Source organism: Oncorhynchus tshawytscha, linkage group LG22 (assembly GCF_018296145.1).
Source record: "Oncorhynchus tshawytscha isolate Ot180627B linkage group LG22, Otsh_v2.0, whole genome shotgun sequence".
Lineage (NCBI taxonomy): Eukaryota > Metazoa > Chordata > Actinopteri > Salmoniformes > Salmonidae > Oncorhynchus > Oncorhynchus tshawytscha.
The window spans coordinates 35,308,287-35,314,739 of NC_056450.1; positions in this window are offsets into that span (position 1 = coordinate 35,308,287).

The window sequence follows — 6,453 nt, forward strand, 5'->3', positions numbered from 1 at the left end:
GTTCGAGCCCTGAATGCTGATTGGCTGACAGCCGTGGTATATCAGACCGTATACCACAGGTATGACAAAACATTTATTTTTACTGCTCTAATTACATTGATAACCAGTGTATACTAGCAATTAGGCACCTCAGAGGTTTGTGGTATATGGTCAATATACCACGACTAAGGGCTCTATCCAGCCACTCCGAGTTGCGTCGTATGTAAGAACAGCCCTGAGCCATGGTATATTGGCCATATACCACACCTAGTCGTGCGTTATTGCTTAAGTAACTCTACCTAAATAAACACATTATGACTATATTTCCTCTTTGAGGAATGAAAGGATTAGGACATTGTGAAGGTAAGGAAGGATAGCAGCCCTAGTTCTAGTTCCTAATTCTATGGCAGCAGCATCGCCATTTGATCATTCCAAGAATTACAGCTAGTTTATCAACATTCTAAATGCTCTTCCCACAATGAATAGCCTGTGAATTGGAAGATGAATCACATGACTTCATGCTTTTGTCACGGTCGTCCTCCTCTTCATCTGAAGAGGAGAGGCGAGAAGGATCAGAGGACCAAAATGCAGCGTAGTATGTGTTCATGATGAATATTTAATAAAAGAAACTTACTGGCGACACCGTGCTCTTAACCGCATAACACGGTGCCTGACCAGTAACGTGCTGCTTATAATAAGCACGAGGAGTGAGCTCAGGTCTGCTACCTGGCTTAGCCCCACACCTCGTGTGCCTCCTCCCAAAATGTATTTTGGGGCTGCCTCTCGTACCTGTCGTGCTGCCTCCTCATATCGCCGCCGCTCAGTTTTCGCTGCCTCCAGCTCTGCTTTGGGGCGGCGATATTCCCAAGCCTGTGCCCAGGGTCCCTCTCCGTTCAGTATCTCCTCCCATGTCCAGGAGTCCTGTGATGCTGGCCGCTGTTGTTGCTGCTGCTGCTGCTGTCGTCGCTGTCTTTTACCACGCCGCTTGGTCCTTGGTTGGTGGGTGATTCTGTCACGGTCGTCCTCCTCTTCATCTGAAGAGAAGAGGCGAGAAGGATCGGAGGACCAAAATGCGGCGTGGTATGTGTTCATGATGAATATTTAATGAAAGGATGCACTGAACACTGAATACGAACTACACAAAAACAATAAACAAACGGTACCCCCCCCAAAGGTGCGGACTCCGGCCGCAAAACCTTAACCTATAGGGGAGGGTCTGGGTGGGCATCTGTCCGCGGTGTCGGCTCTGGCGCGGGATGTGGACCCCACTTCACCATAGTCTTTGTCCGCCTCCGTGGCTTCCTAACCACGGCGACCCTTCTAAATGACCCCACGGGACAGAGGGGCAGCACGGGACAGAGCCAGCTCAGGACAGAGGGGCAGCTCGGGACAGAGGGGCAGCCCCGTACTGGCTGGCGGCTCCTGGCTGAATGGCGGCTCCTGGCTGAATGGTGGCTCCTGGCTGAATGGCAGCACTGGCGGATCCTGGCTGAATGGCGGCACTGGCGGCACTGGCGGCTCCTTGCAGACTGGCGGCACTGGCAGCTCCTTGCAGACTTGCGGCTCCTTGCAGACTGGCGGCTCCTTGCAGACTGGCGGCTCCTTGCAGACTGGCAGCACTGGTGGCTCCTTGCAGACTGGCGGCACTGGTGGCTCCTTGCAGACTGGCGGCACCTTGCAGACTGGCGGCTGCAGACTGGCCGCACTGGCGGCTCCTTGCAGACTGGCGGCACTGGCGGTTCCTTGCAGACTGGCGGCTCTGATGGAGCTGGGCAGACAGGTAGCTCAGGCAGCGCTGGGCAGACTGGAGACTCCGGCAGCGCTGGAGAGGAAAGCTCTGGCAGCGCTGGATGGAGGAGCTCTGGCGCCTCTGGACTGAGGGGCGGAAGCTCTGGCAGCGCCGGACAGGCGGGAACACCTGTAGGGAGGAGACAGAGACAGCCTGGTGTGTGGGGCTGCCACCGGACCCACCAGGCTGGGGAGACCTCCAGGAGGCTTGGTGTTAGGAGGAGGCACCTGAAGGACCGGGCTGTGGGGGAGCACTGGAGCTCTGGTGCGCAGCCTTGGCACCACTCCCCCAGGCTGGATCACTGCTCTAGCCCAGACCCTCCAGAGTGCAGGCACAGGTTGAACCGGGCTGTGGGTAAGCACCGGAGATCTAGTGCCTACTACACGCACCTCTCCCTTAGGCTCCACTCCCACATTTGCCCTGCACGAGCGGAGCGCAGGCATAGGACGCACTGCACCCTCCCAGCGCCCCGGAGACACAATACGCAGAGCCGGCGCAGGATAACCTGGACCAAAACTGCGTACCGGCGACCAGACACGCTAAGCAGGCACCATACGCCCTGGCTCGATGCCCACACTCGCATGGCACTTTCGGGGGGCTGCCCTATAGCGCACCGGGCTATGGGCACGTACTGGCGACACCGTGCACTTAACCGCATAACACGGTGCCTGACCAGTAACGTGCTGCTTATAATAAGCACGAGGAGTGAGCTCAGGTCTGCTACCTGGCTTAGCCCCACACCTCGTGTGCCTCCTCCCAAAATGTATTTTGGGGCTGCCTCTCGTACCTGTCGTGCTGCCTCCTCATATCGCCGCCGCTCAGTTTTCGCTGCCTCCAGCTCTGCTTTGGGGCGGCGATATTCCCCAGCCTGTGCCCAGGGTCCCTCTCCGTTCAGTATCTCCTCCCATGTCCAGGAGTCCTGTGATGCTGGCCGCTGTTGTTGCTGCTGCTGCTGCTGTCGTCGCTGTCTTTTACCACGCCGCTTGGTCCTTGGTTGGTGGGTGATTCTGTCACGGTCGTCCTCCTCTTCATCTGAAGAGAAGAGGCGAGAAGGATCGGAGGACCAAAATGCGGCGTGGTATGTTTTCATGATGAATATTTAATGAAAGGATGCACTGAACACTGAATACAAAAACAACAAATAACGACGTGAAGCTATAAATGAGACCTGTGCTGACACAAGCAACTAACATAGACAATCACCCACAAACAAACAGTGCACCCAGGCTACCTAAGTATGATTCTCAATCAGAGACAACTAATGACACCTGCCTCTGATTGAGAACCATACTAGGCCGAAACATACAAATCCCCAAATCATAGAAAAACAAACATAGACTGCCCACCCCAACTCACGCCCTGACCATACTAAATAAATACAAAACAAAGGAAATAAGGGTAAGAACGTGACAGCTTTAAATTAGGTGAGGTAGGCAAATAGAATATAATAGAATTACAGAACAAAAATATAGATGCAACATGTAAACTGTTGGTCCCAGGCATTTTCCATACATACCAAAAAAGGATGTATCTCCAATTTTGTGCACAGATTTGTTTATTGACCATTTCTCCTATGCCAAGATAATCCATCCACATGACAGGTGTGGCATATCAAGTAGTTGATTAAACAGCATGATCATTACACATTATTGAATGTCACATTATTGAATGTTATTGAACCTTGTGCTGGGGACAATAAAAGGCCACTTCAAAAAGTGCAGTTTTGTCACACAATACAATGTCATACATTTCTCAAGTTTGGAGGGAGCGTGCAATTGGCATGCCGACTGCAGGAATGTCCACCAGTGCTGTTGCCAGATAATTGAATGTTAATTTCTCTACCATAAGTTGCCTCCAAAGATGTTTAGAACATTTGGCGGGGGGGCTGTCTGTAATAAAGCCCTTTTGTGGGGAAAAACTCATTCTGATTGGCTGGGCCTGGCTCCCCAGTGGGTGGGTGTATGTCCTCCAAGCAGTGGCGTTGGCCTTATTTCTATTACAGTACATTGGATGACTCTCATTAATTTTACATTCACCCAGTTCAATGTAACAGCAATGCGTTGAGGCTGCTAAATGATACTGAAATTTGCCCTATACCCATCATGAGATTGTTACAACCTAGCCTATGAATTAAAATTGACAACGTAGGTGCACACAGGTCGAGAGACAAATGTGATACATGGACAGACAATGACATTCAATACAGCCTTGCACACTCTTGCCTGCATCTATCTGAAAATGGTGTAATCATTAGTCCAACAGTTGCAAAAGAGAGTTTCTGTTGGACAAATTCAGGTGTTTTTCCCTGTTTTGTTCTGTTTGCTTCCGTTTAAGAAAAGTTTTTCAACAGAATCGTCAAAATTAATACACCCCTGATCACACGTAAATACAGTTCACTTTCATAGCAGCCACGTTGTATTCCTTCTTGCATCCAGGTGCTCTCCTCCTCTCACCTCTTCCTTTCACTTTTGGACTTCAATGCACAACACATCAGCTGTATGTGACCAGGCGAAAAAACCTTTCCAAGCCAAACCGCTACACACAGCCTACATCGTTGTCACCATGTTAGCTAAATTAACATCATAGTCAGCATAGCTAATAGGACTAACGTGTTAGTAAACCTGCTACAATCATACAATAACCCTACAGTACGCAGTTACACTAGCTCCCGGTGGCAATAAATTAGCAACACCAAAAGCTTACCTTGACTTGGAAAAGTTCCAGTGTTGTGTTGGAAAGCCATAGGCAGCTAGCTAACATATCATCCTTCTGTTTGAGCAGGGTGTTTCAGTAGGCTGAACTAACTCACTGCATTTGATAGCTATGTAAGTGAAAATGAAAGTGAAAAATATATATCTCTATTTCTCTCTTGCTTCTCCTTCATTTTGGAAAAATGAATTTGTTCAAAATTGTTAAACTATTGTCTTTCGCTCTCTTTGAGTCAACTACTCACCACATTTTACACACTGCAGTGCTAGCTAGCTGTAGCTTATGCTTTCAGTACTATATTCATTCTCTGATCCTTTGATTGGTGGACAACATGTCAGTTCATGTTGCAAGAGTTCTGATAGAGGACGTCCTCCGGAAGATGTCATAATTACTGTGGTAAGTCTATGGAAGGGGGTGAGAACCATGAGCCTCCTAAATTTTGTATTGAAGTCAATGTACCCAGAAGAGGACGGAAGCTAGCTGTCCAACCAGCGATACCATGGTTCTACCCTACAAAACAGTGTGTTTTAATAAATTATTTGGTGACATATTTAGTATAGTTATCAAAAACGTGTAACTTTTTTAATGTTTCATTTTTTATTTATTTTTTATTCACTGAGGAGGATGGTCCTCCCCTTCCTCCTCTGAGGAACCTCCACTGCAAGGCCCAAACATTGCTGCACCCATACCCAGTCATGTGAAATCCATAGATAAGGACCTAATTTATTTATTTAATTTGACTGATTTCCTTATATGAACTGTAACTCAGTAAAATCTTTGAAATTGTTGCATGTTGCATTTATATTGTTGTTTAGTATACTTTCTTTTTCCAGGAACAACTTCAGTTGATCAGAGATGTGATGACCCACCTCAACCATGTATTGTAGGCCCAACAGAGTAAATATAGACTATGCACATTCACAACATCAACAATACTACATACAGTAAGGTTTGTGCAGTGGGGCTTGGAGCATATCGAAACATCTTGGTGAAAAGTGAGTATTTCATTTGTTTTATTAAGACCTACTATTTCAGAGGTGAATGCTGAAGCAATTGCCATCACATGGGGCCCCTATGCCCAATCACACAAATCAAGTAAAGAAGGCTATATGAACGGGAAAAAAATAACAACGAATCATGACACATGCCAATTGTTATCATATGGATTTTCCAAAATGGATCTTCTTTTGAGGGTACATTTAATTAGGCTAAATTGCTGGAATTTGCATTAGGAATATGTGCATACAGATACTAAAATCAAACACACATTTTATCTAATTATTTTATTCATAATATGAGTCCAAAAATAGTAACACATGATTAGTATAGAATGGCAGGTAGCCTAGCGGTTAAGAGTGTTGGGTCAGGAACCAAAAGGTTGCCGGTTTGAATCCCCAAGACAACTAGGCGAACAACCTGTCAATGTGCCCTTGAGCAAGGTCCATAACCCTAGTTGCTCTGGATAAGAGTGTCTGCTTAATTAATAAAATGTAATTATATGTTCAGCAAACATTTACTGTGGTCTCTTTCAGGAAAAAAACAAACACTTAATCAATGACATGTGGATTAATAAAGAAAAAAAAATCTGGTCATATTTATATTTTCCATTAAAATGTATACATTATTTGCATTTGTTCTACATTATCATTAAAATGCCACAAAGAGTGTTTCCATGAGTTACCACACCCAAAGTGGCTATATGGTAAACATTCATAAAGACCCAAAAGGGCTTTTCAGTCTTAACTTAAGGTTGGGGTTAAGTATAAGGTTAGCTGTTTGGTTAAAGTGAAGGTCAAGGTTAGGTTTAAAATCCAATTTTAAGAAAATAAATGGTAGAAATGGGCAGGGTTTTGGACTTTGGGGCTGTGGTAACTGGTGACGACCCAGAAAGACCATTGACGAAGGAAAACGTCCAACCCTAACCTCCTAACCCCTAATCTACCCTACCCTCAACTATAAACCTTTCCTAACCGTAC